The sequence below is a fragment of the Caloenas nicobarica genome, chromosome 2 (genome assembly GCF_036013445.1).
Source record: "Caloenas nicobarica isolate bCalNic1 chromosome 2, bCalNic1.hap1, whole genome shotgun sequence".
NCBI classification, from domain to species: Eukaryota; Metazoa; Chordata; class Aves; order Columbiformes; family Columbidae; genus Caloenas; species Caloenas nicobarica.
The window spans coordinates 92,667,012-92,684,797 of record NC_088246.1 but is presented as its reverse complement, the minus strand read 5'-3'; positions in this window follow the sequence as shown (position 1 = coordinate 92,684,797).

Here is a 17,786-nt window from a genome sequence, read left to right as displayed (position 1 = left end):
TGTGACTCACAACTCTTTTCTCCTCCTAACACGATTAAACTGAATTCACAAGGGTTTGCTACAAGTTTTGTTTACCAAACCTGAAATTGGAAATCTCTGCATAACAAGTACAATAAGAGAAATTGGCAAAAAGGTAACATGGTAGCTGCTGACTCGGAGTAATGTATAGGTGTCCTTATATCTATTTGCCTTTAGTTTTTATTTCTGTTGACTCTGTTCACAGGTCTGTCATCTGTCAGGTATGGTACTTACACTAGAATTATGTCTCCCGTTTTCACACAGTGCCTGCTTTTCCTTCCTCTGCAGTATAAACACTGCATATGATTTACATATATAAAAACATACACCTGTATTCTTTAATAACCACATATCGTCACTGGTATATAGAGCTCTCTACAGAATGGTACTATACAACTCCATGAAGCAGTATCACCTTTACTTTAGAGCCATGCGAGAGCCATCATCAGGTAAGCATGTATTTTGCTTTAGTTGTGAGAGGGAAAACATAAATTGGGAGCTCTATTTATATTTTCTCCCTTCAAAAATAATGAGCAAATGATCAATAAAATAGAAAATTACATACACAGAGGAAATATTTTTTACATTTTGCTTATAAGTTTTTGAAACTAACTACTGCAACATACGAATCAATTCCAAGACCTTAGGAGGATCCTACAAGTATTAGCCATGGATATCAATAATGAGTGCATCCAGAAGTATAACAAAACAAACAAGAAGGTGGCAATAAACAGACAATCATAAAATCCAACAATTTACACTCAGATCACCTAACCTTTCAAACATCAACTCTTCTGCAGAACAGATTTGGGAATTATTTTAAACACCAGAGATAACAATGCTTTTATGTATGCTAATAGACTTTTAAAAAATTGTTTACAGACTACAGTATTATCGTAATAAACTAGTTTATTAAGTGACTACGCTCTCTTCAGGTGGTTTGCCTCATCTGCATTTTAATCTTCCGTTTAGTTGTTCTATTAAGACAGTAAATACATTTGCCAGAATTCTACATTAGAAGATAATGTCAAAATATTTAGTTTATTAAATAAAAGCAATAAAACAGGAAAGATAGAATAGTAAAACTAGAAGTTACTGACACTGCTTTGGTTAAACAAAGAAAATACAGTCTTTGAAGAATAGTGCTAATTATAATACCTAGCTCTTGCATAGTCCTTTCAGCCAGCAGGTCACAAAGCACTATACAGAGAAAGCCAGCATCATTAGCTTTGCATTTCAGAAGAAAAAGTGGGTCTAAAAGAGAAAGGTAACCTCCTAAAGTTGCTCCACACATTGACCTGGGTACATGAAGGAAAATCTTGAATCTGAGTACAGTATTAAACTAAAGAGGCCATGTTGCTTTACCAAAGGTATGTATGAGGAAAGGCAAACAGAAGCAGTTATAATTACTGGTATGCTTTCAGATTCAGCTTGTCTCACTATGAGTTTTGACTCATTTCACTGTCCACAGTAAAAACAATAATCTAACTCTTTTTTTACATCATCTCATTTAGGCCTTGTGACTCCCTCCTGAGAGTTACTCAGAAACACTCAGCTATCTACACTGAGGGTCCTAAGTGGATTTCAGGCCACCTGTACATGCTGTTGCAGTTCAATCACGATGTGTGCCTTGGTCAGATTTAGGAATACTGCATGACATCTTTACTGATAAGCAAGTAGCATAATGAGGAATTTCATAACGCATTATCTCATTTAAATACTGATGATTATATTGATCTTCAGAAAAGTAATTTTCCCTCTTATTTTCAGCCTCTCTACTTCATACATTAATTCTTCACCTGTAAAGTATTTAATTAATATTAGCATTTTTTTTCTGACTACAATTTTCTAAGATGCCTATGGTTGTTTAGTGCTCAGTCTCCTTCAGCTGATTTTCAAGCACTCAGATTCTTCGACAAACCAAGCCCATAACATCACGTAAAATTAAACGAAACTCCCATAAAATGTATTTGAAGTTATTATCCACCAGTTGTTGCAGCAGAATATTTGTATCTGACGATGTCATTATCACCTTGTTTTGTGTGAAAATAAATTTTTATTTACATTACTTTAACACATTACATTATGACAAATCTCTAGTTCTTAACGAAAATCCCCTTCATGATAAAACCATATCTTCAGTCATTGCTTAAGAAAAGTGAGACTTCTTTTGGGATTCCTTTTTAAGCATCCATAACAAACTAGAGAATTATTGCTCATTTTCATTTTTTACTTTCTTTGTGGCCTCAGGGAATACATTTGTTCATAATCATCTGTCCTTAATAGTATACTAGTGCCTCATGTTCTTTAATGTACACACCATGTCCCTGCTCTCAAAGTGTCTTTCTGCACAGTACTATGCAGTTGTAACAGACAGTGTCTCAACAGCTACCATAACACAGAAATAAACTTCCTGTGTAGCAATGCCACGCAAAGTCAGATTCAACCAAGCCTTAAAGGAGCCTTCGACTTCCTGGCACGATTTTTCATCAGCAAATTGTTGTGCATGTATTTTTGGCACTGAATAAATCTCAGATTTCCTTTAAGTTATAATTTTATTGCTTTAGTTTAAATACATGCAACGTCCAAAATGGATGGAACCCTGACCAGTGGAAAAAGATGAACAGCTCATTCCTGTTACTTGTGGTAGCAAAGGGCATGGGTTATAGACTAACAAACAACTAAAATGATTAGGTGCAGGTTTTACAATAATGACCTTTTTGCTGAGACCCTTTCCATTTGCTGTGCATGGGCTGGTTTCTCCTCTCCTCCCTGATTCCTTCCTGGAAACTGAAGTGATGTTACTGCCATTAGTTCAGTGCTCCAGTATCAAGGAGAAAAATCTGTGCACTCCTTTTTCCTGCACCCTTTTTTCCCCTTGCCTCTAGTGCCTTTCGTTCTTTGACAGCAGCAAATGTGAAGTTGGTGAAGGGGCCCTGTGGGGCATACATGAGAGGGAGAGCTGCGCTGAGATGTATTCACAACTTGTATCTTTGATCTTATCAACTTTTACCTCAAAGGAGATCAATAGGACACTTCAGAGTCATCATAGCAACAAATACCAAGATGTTAGAAAATAGGAATCCAGAGTGATATTCCCAGATAAAGTCTTAATAGCTAGTATTTCCTGCTACAGCTCATGTGAGCTGAAGTAAACTCATTAGTCATATCTTCCTTTTCTCTTTAAAAAATGTAAAAACTAACTTCTTTATGAAAGGTGATTATCTTTTTAAAGATCAAAGGCAACTAGCGTATTAAATATCTGAATGTTGCTATTCCTGACTTGCAGTCTTAGATTAGACTTCACTGAATGCTGCAGAAAGGAAGGTGATCACAAAAAGTATTAATAAACTAAATTATTGACAGTGAAGAGAAATATAAGCTAACCATGGGAGATATTTAATGCATATTTCTTACCTGGAACTATCTGGCCAAAAGCTCCACAATTCTTGTATTCTCACACCCAAGAATTTAGAAAACATGGATAAAATAGTTGTAATATCTGCAAAAGAAGCTGCAAAATAAACAGTTGCAAGTGTCTTCTTTAAGGTTATAAGCAGTGCTCAGTCTCTCTCCACATGCATCTGCAGTTTAAGTGCTCAATACCATCAAGTTTCTGAAATAATCTGTCTGGATGTCATACATAACAGCATATCCACACTTCATTCCCCAGTCCTTCCTTCACATGAGGTGAGGAAATAATTTCCAAGGGACTTGCTACAGATATAGATGTATTGAAACTTTGGGTGAAAGACCACGCAGGGGTCCTAAAGCTTTATATAAACCTCTTCTGCAAGGCATCGCAAACTTCAACAGTTCAGAATTCCTGCTGAGGATCAAACAGCATGAAGAATTTTCATACAAACCTCGTCACTTCAGCGTGACATGTTTGCATAAATCCAGTGGGTTAGAAAAGCCGCACAAAAATTCTCACACCAGGTATAATTCTAGCCTTGATTTTTGTGAGGACTTTAAATCATTCTTGACTATTCCAGAAAGTCCTTCATCAGAAGCACTAGGCCTGACGAAGTGACATGGAGGCCAAAGGTGCCTTTTCTTACTCAAGTATAGCCATTTCAGAAAATTTGTTCAGTTTTTTTTGAAGGACAGGTTGAAGCCCTTACTGACATGCACACTGCTGTTTTCCCTTCAAGGCTGCTTTTGCTATTAATGTATCTACAGACCTTGGAGGCTGACCGCAAGGGTGCAAAAAAGCATTTTCCATAGAAACATGGGGGCTGGCTATCTGAAAAAGTACCTTGAGCATAGAAGGTGTGAGGTTAGACTGCAAGCATTTTTCCTTTCTTCCCTCCCCACTCCCCCTTTTTTTTTCTTTTAATTTAAAGTGAAAAAGGTCAGTTTAAAATGGTTGGTAAATCCAAAACCAGATGCTAAATTTCCCTGACTAGAGCAGCTGGCAGACCTGAGCTACTTGCAGTCCTCACCACTTCTGGAGAGATAACTCCATAAATTCACGGGTGAAACTCTACCTGTGATGTGGCAGCCTATGTTTGGTCTGAATTATTCTTTGTTCTTAGAGAAAAAAGAAAAAAAAAAAAAAAAGAAAAGAAAAAAGGAGGTTCTACCATCTTTGCCCTGCCTTGCATCAATTCCGTATTTCTAACTTAATACATTATTAATAAGTTCTTTTAATAAGGAGGAATATTAAAAATACATATCTCATGAACTGTAAGCAGTAGCACAACTTAATGTTTTTTATGTCATCACCTTCCTCATAAAGAAAGCACAGCTCTGTCCTTTTCCTTTCCCATTAGTGGCATTATCCGTACATTCCTGTGGAGGAATAACAGCCACGACAATGCCCAAAGGCTATGCTTACTAAGGAGCAAGCTGCAGTGAATATCCAAAAACTCGCAAACAGCTGACTCCCAAGTGAGCGTGAAGGAGATGAGTGTGCCATGCTGGGGGTGAGATTCATTTGTTCCCATTTCAATCTCTCAACATTCACACTAAGTCCTGGCTGGTCACTTCAGGCTCTCTTGAGAGTCAGTGGAAAGATCTTTAACAATACCTGCCTTCAGAGGAGTGAGGACATCGTCTGGAGGCACCTGTTGCTATTCTGGAGAGGGAGCCTGGAGTAAGCAGCTCAGCTTTCAGCATCTCATCTTAGACTGCCCAGAGCCGATGACCATCCCCAGAATCTGTCCATCCTCTCTCAGACTCTTCCTCCTCTTCCAGCCTCTACTGAACCTGCAGTTGTTCTTCTGAACTGGTAGACCAGGTTTCCAACACAGAGAAGAGTTATGTCACACTTCCACTATCTACATAGCTTTTTAAGATATTTAGGTCTGTGATACCCATAAATCTCTGTAAACACTGACTCAGGACTCCTGAGGAGGCTACAAAGGTGGTGGAGAAAAGTCAAATGTGGCCTGCACCCATCATTTGCAGCTTCACAGAGGGCAATGAGGTTCCTTTGCATATCGGAAGCAGGGCTCAATGAATCTCTCCCACAACCATAACCTCTCTCTTGCAATTGAAGATATGCAAGGCATTCCACTTTTACCAGCTGTTTTTACACAGAACTTATTCCGACAGTATGGTAATAGGAAACAGTATGAGGCTATAGACAGGGAAAGGAAGAGTGGTGATTTAATGGATAGTAGCAATGTTACTATTACCGTCATTGACAGAATAGATAAATGATAGTGGAAGAAAGGACTCATTCTTTTTAGTATTTTCAAGTAAAAGTTTTCTATTTTATTTATAAACCAACCACCCAATCTTCTGAATGCTATATAAAATAACAAAGAAACACTGCCTGTTAAATAATCTGTTCAGAGTAAGAAAATATTACAAAATAGACATTATATAATTCTTTCATTTGCTCTATGATTAGTATCCCCTCCTACATGGTAAATGTCTTCCGTTAATTCTCTTTGTTGTGCAATATCTTACCTAATTTGCTTCCATTTTGTCACGAAGAAATAATTTTCAGCAGCCAAGAACCTGAAGAGAGATTTTTTTAGTAGAAGAAGATTAAATAGCTTCTGTGTATGAAATTGTAGGCCAGAATGCAATGTCTGACCTTTAAATAAATTATAACAGAACAGTGTGAATGACTCTAAATACTTTCAGAGGCACCAAATAAATATAAGGCCATACTGTTTTTTCTCAAACAGGAAGTAGCTTATTGAAGTCTTGAAGTCTGTTTTTGCAATATCTTATTAAATTATGTAATATCAAAACTAGAAAAAGAGTAAGTTTTAGATAAGCATATGTATTGCAAAGACATCTTTGCAGCATAAAATTAACCTTCGCAATATTAAAACATGAGTAAAATAATTAGAATAAAAATTAGTGAATATTATCCTGACTAAATCTACACGGACAAAATATTTACAAGGAAGAAGATCAATTAAGTAATTTGGAACTCTGGAATAATCTCAAGTACTTTTTTATCATTTTTAAGTACCTTCGGGGAAGAGGTTAGCTTCAGTGTTAGCTCTGAAACAGGCTTAAGAGTCCTTCATTCCTAAAAGAGAAGACTGAAATAAACACATTCTTTCTTTCCTTGATCCTATCAGGCCATACAGGTTTATAGCTTAATGAGGAAAAAAAAGATGTGCATTCTTGCACATCTACCCTATGAACATTTGTAACAGAACTGACAAGCAGCTTGTCCAGAAATGGTCCATCTGAGATTATTCAGTTTGCCCCATCTCTCTTAGAATTGCTGACTGTTTACTGTCTCTGATGAGCTACCCTTCCCACAACTAACCTTCCTTATTACTAGGCACCTGATTTATTTTACTCTCTCTGTCTGTGGCAAGGTTGCTGACGTAGCTTCACCACTGCTCATCCCCAGTAGAAACTCAAGACAGAAGATGGCTCTCCCTGGTTCTGGGCCACGTTCGGTCTGTTTGCATGGCAAGAAGCCACTGTCACATGCCAAAGAGCAGCAAGTCTCAGGGAAACCAGGTCAGGCACATAGGTTGTGCAATATAAACTGATGCCAGCTAAGAGGTTAAAAGTGCTGAAGGCAAGAAATTTGACTGCACAAAAGGTATTCAGCAGAAATGGACAGCAACCTCCTCTCAGCTTGAGGTCATGCAGAGGATAGTCAACCCCAAAAACTAAGCAATGCTGGCTTTGGAATCAGGATAAAACTGGATCATTTATGTGCTGAGTTAGTATACTTCTCTTCCAGCTTTTCTAGGTAATGCAGGAAGCTAAAAGCTGCCTTCTAGAAAGCCCTGAGGCATGTCTCCCATGGTATGATGAAATCGATAGGTCTAAATTCAAAGGGCTCAGTTTTAACCTGCAGAATACCATATATACAGGTAGCATACCTTTAAAATGACAGTAAGATAGTCTCCTCTGCTATATTGACTCACATCTTGAAAACGTACCAGTTTGATTTCATGCTACATACAAACTGAGCAATTCCTTCCACTAAGAAAGGTGGGTTTTTTTTCTGTATTTTTAGGCTGATTCTCTGATGAAGGGGGGAGTTCATATAATGGCACTGTTTGTACATCTGTTGGCTTTCTCCTAATATTTTTTACTCCCTCGGCTGATTTCAATAAATGTGACTGAGACAGAGGTCTCAGGGATGAGAAACAGATTATGGAGGGAAGGAGAAGGGGAAGGGGAAGGGGAAGGGGGAGGGGAAAGGATGAGATCTGCGATTCTCTGTCTCACAGCAGGCAGAGCTTTTGGGGAGCTGAGATGGGGAAGTGATTTTACTCTCAGGCTCACTACCCAGTAGACAGGATGTTTGTCTATTAAGGAATTAACAGATGAGGATTGAGAGCACAGGAAGTTTACCACAGAATTGAAAAGAAGTTGGGAGAAGTCTCACTAGATGAACTCTCCCTTCTCTGCAGAATGCACTCCCTATTCCACTGATGTCCTCTGCAGAAACAAACCAATTGCAGCTCCTGCACACAAAAGTATAATGAATCTTTTTCTTTTCCCAATTGCCACCTTCTCTGATGAACAGAACTATCACCTCTGGATGAACGATAGGAATTTTCTGAAATATGTCCTTGAGGTAATAAACGTCATCCTCTCTGAAAAGCAATCTCACCTCAAGATAACTAAATCTTTTTTCCATTTATCAAATATCAGAAAGATAACTATCCTTACTTGCTATTTAAATTCCTCCACAGAAATTGAATTCTCACTTCACGAATAAAGATTGTTACAATTATTTTCTCAAACAGTAAGCACCGTTCTGGTTTTTAAAACAAAAATCAGCAGGGGGTTGAGTGGAACAGCATAATCTGCAAACTAGGGGGAACCAAGCCGTTTGTGTCTGTATTTCATACTCTAGAAAAACTCAGGTATCATTTTCTTTTTTCTTTCTTTTGTTTTGCTTCATCTAGGGGGAAGGATTTTCTCATTAACTGAATATTATTTACTAGCAAATTTTGAATAAGGTTCTTATGTCTGCCAAAATTCAGATCAAAATAAAACAGGCTCATTTCTAGCTCTGGCCTGCAATTACATGTTGTAGGTGTTTCAGATGTGTTCAGCTATACATCATGTATACATCCTTGTGAAGAAGAGCAGTGATTTGTTTCCTCTTCAAAACTTCGCACACAAAAATCAAAGTGGCTGGAATTATACAAGCACTATGGTGGTCTGAGCACCATGAATCCAACACCATGACAATTTTCTCTGACAAGAAACAATGCAAGAGAATTCTTTTTGTATTCTACAGTCAGTTGTTTTAAAGAAAACAGTGATAAATCATCTCTAATTCAACTGACATAAATCATTAAAAACAATCTACCTTCATTGTGTGAAGACTCAATATTTGCTTCAGAATGCGCTGAGAAAAATGTAAGCAGAAAGGATGTGTATTTCTGCACTTACATATATTTTTCAAACCATTTTTCTTGAACACCATGAAAGAGCTCTTTGTTTTGTTAAGATCGAAGTTCGATACAACTTCATATTTAAAACCTTCTACAAAACAGAAACAATGGCCACACAGTTCAACATCTTTTATTTTTCTTCTTGTTTATTCAGCTTTAGTAGTGTTGAAGTGTTATCATTTTCAATCACTCCTTTTAAAAATAAAGCAACAATTGATGGAGGTGCCATATGAATTGACAAAAATACTCTTTTTTTTCTTCATTCCTTTCCTTTCTCCCCCTTCTGTTTTAATTGTCTCAAAGTCTGAAAGGAATACAAGTTCTCTCCTAGTAGCCACTATTTGCACACACAAGCCTGTTTCAGAGCTATGGTTTGTGAAGGCTTAGGCTACTTCAAGGCTGTGCAGCCTCTCCGAAAAGGGCAAGACTTTCCCAGAGCCAGGAAAGAAAGCCTGGCCTTTCTGAAGACAAGCCTACACCTCATGTCCTCTGTTTTAAAATGATGCTGATGGCAGGTCTTCATTCTAGCTATATTCTCTAGTAGTTCTAAGCTGTGGGTGGTATTGAATTTCACATGGATATCCAGCTAAAAAATAAGACTATGTAATGATTTTATTAATCAGTTAGTTTCTATAGACAGACCATAATACAAAGGTCATACACTGTATCATAATATAATGGTCAATATATGGGTGATCACAAATATTTCTTCAATCACATCTGTCTGATTCTTCAGGTGTGCTAAAATTGTGGGGTTTTTCAGACTTCTAGGACAGTATCTTTTTCTTGCTGTTTTGCATACATTACCATTATCTCAAAAAGCATATTGGCTTCATCTCTGAAGTTTCAGTCAGTTCCTGCAGTGATATCAGCAGCACACAAGTGCCTTTAATAAGCTTTCGGAAAACATAATGAGGAGGATGATTTCTCTTCAGTACTGCTTGGCTCAGTGCTAGACCACAACAATGGGATGTCGTCAGAATAAAAGTTTGAATCATGCCGTCTAATTTGCTTCCTTTCATTAGTGTTTGGAGGAGGAGGGGGCTGTTGAGACAGCTGGTCAGTAGTGATTCAATTATATGCTCCATTCTCTAGACTTCAGTTCACGATGTCCTTTGGCAAGCTGAGCAACTGCTTGATGATAGATTTAATAGCTAGGATTTGATAGAGTATGCAAAAGAACACGACTGATTTTGATACATTTCTCAGGCAACTTGCCTTTGAAGGTACACTATAAGCTATGGAACATCCATTTCAACAAAGCTTCCCATTAAGACTAATTCTCCTCTTCCTTACATAGCAGAAATGATTTGTAACGTACGCATACACACCCCCATTTGGCATGTGGAATTGTATGGGTCAAAATGAGAGGAAAATGAGACTCACAAGAGCTAAGGACTCAGAAACAGATCTGTCCTGATGTAATGTTACTTCGGTAGCAATCACGTCTCAAGCAAGAGGGAAAACCTGTAAAGTACAAGTTCACTGAGGATGCTCATGTTAGGCCTGGGATTGTACAGAAAAGGAGACAAGGGGCCCCTCGAGAGCCGCAATAGCGTCACTAAGATCTGATGTCTTCAGGTGTCTAGGGCAGGTGAGCTCTTCCATTTCTGTAATCTGAGCATGCTGGACTGTGAGGAAAAATAATTTATTCAGCCTTTGAGTTCCCAGAAGCTTGGCTGAGAGCTCTCCCATCCACCTCAAACACAGAGAAAACTTAAGTCAACCTTCTGAAAAATGAAGGCAGTGGAACAAATCACGAGTTGAACCGATATCCCTAACAGACAAGATCTCGCTAATATCTTGTGGTCTGCTGCCTATCACTGGTCTTTCGCTGACCCCCCTGCAACAGTTACGTGAGCTGAAGGAAGGATGGCTGCCAAGGGAGTCCTCTCTGCAGAACAACGCCGCTTCTCACTTCTGATGCAACAGAGTCCAACTTGCACAGCTGGGAGACTCAAGCCTTATCTGTTCTGCCAGATTTTCCTGAGGGCTTTAAGATGACTGAATAAATGACTTGGAGCAGAGGCATTTACTATCTTTTTAGATATTTTTTGCAAGAACCTTAGAAATCTACTTGGTGAGGAATATGACCCTCATGCAGATTCTCATGGAAAAAAGCTGCAAGCATTAGTAGGGTAAAATCATTTCATTAAAAATTGTAAAGCAAGAGACCACATCTTTGCAGGTCATCAGAATATGTGTGAAAAAAACCAAAATCATTCTATTTTGCCCTTCCTTTCAGGACAGAAGCAACTTAGTGCTGTTATTATGCTTGGCAGCGTTACATGAAAGTAAAAGCTTCTCTTAAATCTCAGTTTTTTAAAAAAGAGGAATAATTTAATAGTTATAGTATAACTATACTATTGCAACAAGTATACAGACTATACTGTACTATAGGTAGCATAGCAACTGTGGCAAAAAGTACATTCATACTTACCATGTATAACAATAACTAGCTAAAGCTGACAGGACTTTTCCTGATAATATTAATGAATGTAACTAGTTTCATAAAATCTTTTAATATAGCACTGAGGATAAAAAGTATAAGGGAAATAGGAATCATAGTGCCAGAAGGCTGCAAAAGAATTTGTTACCATAAGCTCATAATTTTACAAAACATTCCAATAGATATTTGGTATACGTTTTTCTTATCTAATCTATTCCCAAAGGTAATTTGCAAATTTCTGTGAGATTTCTTGGGGAGGCTGACTTATTGATGGAATTTTCGATAAATTTTCATTAAATCACACTGACAGGTTGGAAAACATATCCCAAATAGGTATCTGCCATGCTTCATAACAGCATTTTGCCAATTGTAATTTAAATATACTTGATTCTGATTGTGTCTTATGGCAGGAACCACTCAAGAGTTTTTTTAGCAGGAGATCTGGTAGAAAATACCAGTTTTTCAAAACAAAATATTTTTATCATATTGCTTTTTAATACTTGTCCGAAAGTAAGTATAGAAAAGCATATTGTAGGGAAATCTAACTTCACTGTTGTGAAAATGCTAGTTTTCTTCTTAAACAGAAGCTATGAGTATTTTCACTAGACTTTTGTCAGTTCAGAATATTCAGTTTTATTACTCTTTCTTACATAAAGATTGTATTTTTAACTGGTGTACCTCAATGTTAGGTTAATACCATCTTATATTCAGTTTTATATAACTTTGATTTTTCTTCACATTATTTTTCTGGAATGGTTAGAGTCTTATCAAAATGGCTGTTTAATCCTTGCTGTTTAGTTCATTATTTTCATATCACTGTGATGACTCCTCAGGGAAGCTGAAGCCTGTCAGATACTCACTCTTCTAAAATGTGCTTGTGTAATATTGCAGACACTAATTTTTAAAGCAGGACAATGGTGTTTAATCTCAGTATTTTCTGCTTTATGAGCACAAGACCTCTTCTAAAGTCTCTACTTCATCATCTCTAGTTTTGAGCTACTGTGATGTTACAGAAAGAGTTCTGAAATGGCCAAATATAAAGCAGAAATCCTCCAGTAGAATAATTATTTCCTTTCAGTAATGCAGGGCACATACCTTCTTTAGGGAAATAGCCCTTTAAAAAAAAATCTGTTCTATTTACTTTAGATCTGATTTAAATTTTGACTAGAAGACTGAAGGAATGTTTTCCAGTGTACGAAGCTTTGGGACCAAACAAACTGTCCTCATCCCACTCCGGTAATATGCTTCTGCTGTTAAATTTTGTCCTTAAGATACAGCAAAATGAAGTGAAGTGGCTGGTGCTCACAGAAATGAAGCCCTCAACACAGCCCCTGAGCGTGCTGTTGAGGCATCTGGGAGCAGCACTGCCTCGAGCAGTAAAAACAATTGCAAAAACTTCCTCAGAGAAGGCTGTGTTGAACATCCTCAGAAAAAAAATGTTCAAATTCTAAATGCCTGATCTGCTAACAGGAAATAAGTCATAATCAAAATACTGGTGCTGACTAATTTGGCTTCTTGCATCAGAAGTAGGGAGGGAGTAACTGGTTTGCATCTTCACTGCTTCTGTACTTATGGCTCATAATACCATAGACAGACCAAAACACAGCAGTATTTAATACCAAAGCCATAGTACAAAACGGACATGACCTCGAAATAATGTACGACATTATTTGCGCTGAAGTTTATGTAATGAAAGCTGATATGCATCGATCCATCTGCTGACTTGCACAACTCCCCCGTGAGCATCACAGGTTCTCACTTCTCTCAGCAAGGACCAGCTTCTGCAGCAACCTGCTGGCAGCGAGATGGACGGGCGCCACTGCTTCTCCAGCCATGCCTAGGTTTGGATGTTATGAGAGAAGGAGTCGTCTGAATTTCTAGTATATGGGAGAAACATAACTACATGCAAACACAAGAGATGGGGAAGAAAACGAGGTGATGAAGTTTTCCCCTCTGATACACCACTAGGTCTCAAGAAGAAGTTGGGAACATCTTCTTGTGCTTAGATTAGAAGATGGATTTAATTTCTTTGCCCTCAAAGTGCTACAGATCTGTCAAGCCTCACATATTATGTCTCATTCTTATACATTTAGACTCTATCCCACACTCTCCAAATATCTTCATTGGCTGTATTGGCCTCTGGGTCCCCTGGTGTTGCATAGGATAAATTGACAGACACAAATACAGATTCTTCATATTTGCTATTTTTTTCACAAGTACTGAAGTTGCACAAAACTGGCCTAATTTTTTTCCCCTAAAACCTGTTTTACTTTCTTTACAAATGAGAGCTGAGATTCTTTTACAATTGCAAGCATCCAAGGAAATGGGGATTTAAGGCAAAACCTTAACATCATGCCAGTCAAAATATAATCAGAGCCCTTCTTTGGCAAAGGTTCCAGTAGGACAAGGTTAGCACCCCATTGGGAAGGGAGTTTTTTACACTGTTTTTGACATGATGCAAAAACAGTTCTATATTTGCTGTTAAGCCTCCTAATCCATAGCACAACCTCAGCCCTCTGTGTTCTGTAACACAACTGACAATATATAAGACACCCAAAACTTTAGGGTAATATCATTCTTTCAATAGTCACACTCAACTGATGTTAACAGGATAAAACCAATGAGACTATAGAATAACTATCAAATAAAATGAATCAAAATTCTGGGTTTCAAAAAAGTATACCTTATATACAGCACATGAGTGATGAGGGGAGTTGACAGCCCAGAAGAATTCATAAAGAATTACAGAATCACAGAATCGCAGAATCACAGAATGTTAGGGATTGGAAGGGACCTCGAAAGATCATCTAGTCCAATCCCCCTGCCGGAGCAGGAACACCTAGGTGAGGTTACACAGGAAGGTGTCCAGGCGGGTTTTGAATGTCTCCAGAGAAGGAGAATCCACAACCTCCCTGGGCAGCCTGTTCCAGTGCTCCGTCACCCTCACTGAGAAGAAGTTTCTTCTCAAATTTAAGTGGAACCTCCTGTGTTCCAGCTTGAACCCATTACCCCTTGTCTTACTGTTGGTTGTCACCGAGAAGAGCCTGGCTCCATCCTCGTGACACCCACCCTTTATATATTTATAAACATTGATGAGGTCACCCCTCAGTCTCCTCTTCTCCAAGCTAAAGAGACCCAGCTCCCTCAGCCTTTCCTCATAAGGGAGATGCTCCACTCCCTTAATCATCTTTGTGGCCCTACATTCCTTGTTCTGAAGCTTACAACAAGCCTTCAAAGACGTATGGAAAGCTATTCCTTATGTAATGTATGTTTTACTATACAAACTCATTCACAAGTCCATCCAAGTATATCCTCACCAACTGTCACACCAGGACCTAAATCACATAACTAGATGATTCATTTAATATTTCAGAAATTAATCTTAATTTATTAATTTATGTAATAATAAATAGCAACGAACAACTTCATGGTGATCTCAGCAGCTCTCCCCACATTCTGTACAAAGTCTTATACTCAGAAACCGTATCAATCAAAGCTGCCATCCCTTTCGCCTACCATATAGATATAAACATACATACACATGCTCAGTAGAATATGGTTTGTGAAGATCTTCTACTAAATAAGAATGAATCAAGGATTCAGATAACCATCCAACGCAACAAATTATTCCTACTACAGTCATCACTTCAGTCGAACCTGACAATGAAGCATTTAACCTGCTACAGAGACAAGAAAATATCCTACACCTGTTGTAGCATGTCTTTTTTTTTTTTTTCAAACACAACACTCAAGTGCAGAGGCATACACCTTTCCAAAAAGACACCCCATCATGTCTTCTGAAGCGGAAAAAAATCCTTTGCTGTGAAACATGTTTGACAAGCCTTTACTCTCAAATATTTTCTTGCTGTGCATTTCTTCCAAAGTCTTCTGAAACAGATGTGTAAAATATCAACCGTAAATGCTTGAACCACTTTGTAAGGCCTGAAATTAAAAATAGGTGTAGTTGGAAGAATATCAAGCAAAATGCAGAAAAATCTGTAAGTTCTGTAAGTATCTGTAAGTTAAAATCTGTAAGTTCAGTCTTTTTCACAGGGTGGAGGCGTCTAGAACTTATATATAGATCAATTTATTGTGGAAAGCCCTCTTGTCTACTTTAGCTTGCAGTAGAATTTATACAAGGCAAACTTTTTTTGTTAGAGAAAATCAGAAACACTTACTGTACTCAATACTTTTCAACATTTTCCAAGAAGAGATGCACAAGTCTTTACTTCAGTTAACTGTGTGCTTCAAAGGCAAAGAAGGGCCAGGCAAGCTCACTAATTAAAGAATTCAAGACTATATTTTTTTTTAAAAAAAGTGTATTAAAAGCTCTACTGCAACAGTAAGCTGTTTCTCAAAGGAATGTGGACAGCAATAAGAAATGAAATATCTTAGAATTAATTACTAGCTCAGAATTGCAGGAAGTGGTATCTACCGGAGAGGAAAAAAAGGGTGTGTATTTGGCTAAGTTTTTGTAATAATTCATGCTTAAGTAAATGTGAAAAGGGAGAGTGAAAAAAAGCACATTGAGCTAAACATTTTTGTTTTGCAGAGAAAGGATGCCCAGCAGTCGTAGTAATAGGATGGGGAAAGTATTCCTAGTTGGCATTGCTTCTTGCACATTCTCTCTGTGTCTGTTACTTAGCCGTATTCAATGTCCAAATTAGTTACTGAATAAAGTTTTCGTAATGCTGACAGAAGGAGATTCTTAAGACAGGAGACGAAATATTGCCCTTTCTTGTGGTATCTCCCTAAACAGTGTTTTGGCCAGCAAGTTTAGATAATTTACTATTGTATCTTACATGGGTACAAAGCTGATCCTGGCATATTACTCTGAGAGACTTGAATGAAATCGGAGTGTAGTATTGCCTGGAAGGCTACACCTGATACTGGCTGTTGTCTCAGAAAGCAGGTCCACCTCAGCCTCTCCATTTTCAAAATGTCATGGTTAGCATGGACTCAATTTTATATATTGAGTGCATGTGCAGTAGAAATACCCGTATTTACTGAAAGTGCTTTATATAGAGATCAACTGTATTTGTGCACACTGAAAATTTTGCTGTGTCTGCAGCAGCTGTTTAGGACTGTACACTGAGGAATGAGGCAAAATATCCTGCCTTGAGTACAACGCAATTTGGAAAGTTGGGCTGATAAAGGCTACTGCCCCTTCCAACCGCCCACTCTCCTATTAATTTGACAGAAGCATGCCCAAAAATCAGGGCTTTCCCCTACTTCTTCCTCCCTAAGCCACCCCTTTTCCCAGTCATTTCCCTTCCTGGGGCAGGAGCCTTATGTCTGTAGCCCTTCATCTTTGAGAGGGTGCAATTCAGTTTTGCTGGGGTATTTTTGTACTGTTGAGAAGACACAAGTGAAATCCAAAAAGCAGGAAGACCTCAACAGATCTAGTTTGGGTGCCCCTGTAAAGCACTGAGAGAAGGAGACAGAAACAGCCCCCTCAACAACTGTCTTTGGGACTTGGACGAACAAGAGCAGAACTCCTCTCATTACATGCTCAGAAGCGTGTTCAACCAAGATCCCTTGTTGAATCAATGCTGCATAGCCAGGAAAATTCACATTTAACCCTGCCTGGCTGAAGTGCAAGCAGCTCCCGGATGAAACAGCAATTATGCGTTTTGTTACACATGGCTTTCACAATTCCAGATATTTCTGGGGGAGAAAGATCGCAGGTGGGAAACAGGGAGATAGGGTTTTAGGTGAGAAAGCACGAGGAAAGTAAGTCTTTTTAGACACAATGCAGCTTTTCAGAGCAGCTCTGGTATTATAGTGAGGGGCAAATAGCTTCCTAGTCTCTAGTGCATGCCTGTAACTTCAAATTTGCAGCCAAAGACTAGAAACGCTTTCTCTAGTTCACCAGATAAAATTTCAGACTATCTCAGAATACAGGAAATGTAACAGTTATTTCAACATTTTCCAAGGAAAAGATACTAGAGTTCTCTCATTTAATTTATTTGGTTTTACACCATTTCAACAGACAAAGTCTCAGCTGGAGTATTCAGTACTCGTCAGTGAATTATCCTATATCAGGTGGGACATCCATTCTATCATGATTGAGATGAAATTATATTTACAGGAAGACAGACAAAGCAAAACAAAAAAGACTCTCTAGTTTTTAAAAACACTTAGTTTCTAGCAATAGCACTGCTAGAAAGTACCATTGACTTTTAAAGAGGTTTAAACTCTTAAATGCCTTGCTACTTTTGAAAACAGGACCTGGACTTCTAATTGACTCAAGTATATTAAAAAATTGTACATAGGGTTAAGCTAGATATCCAGATTTTTTTGGTAATTGTCATGCTTCTCAGAACCATTTAAAAACATACACCTCTTGGGTTTTGACGGAATATTTTATGTACAGCATTGTTGCAAGTCCATTAATCATCATTTTTGCTGTGTTGCTCCTACCTTGAAAGAATGAGTCTGTAATTGAAAAGGCAAATTTAGCATTTATATTG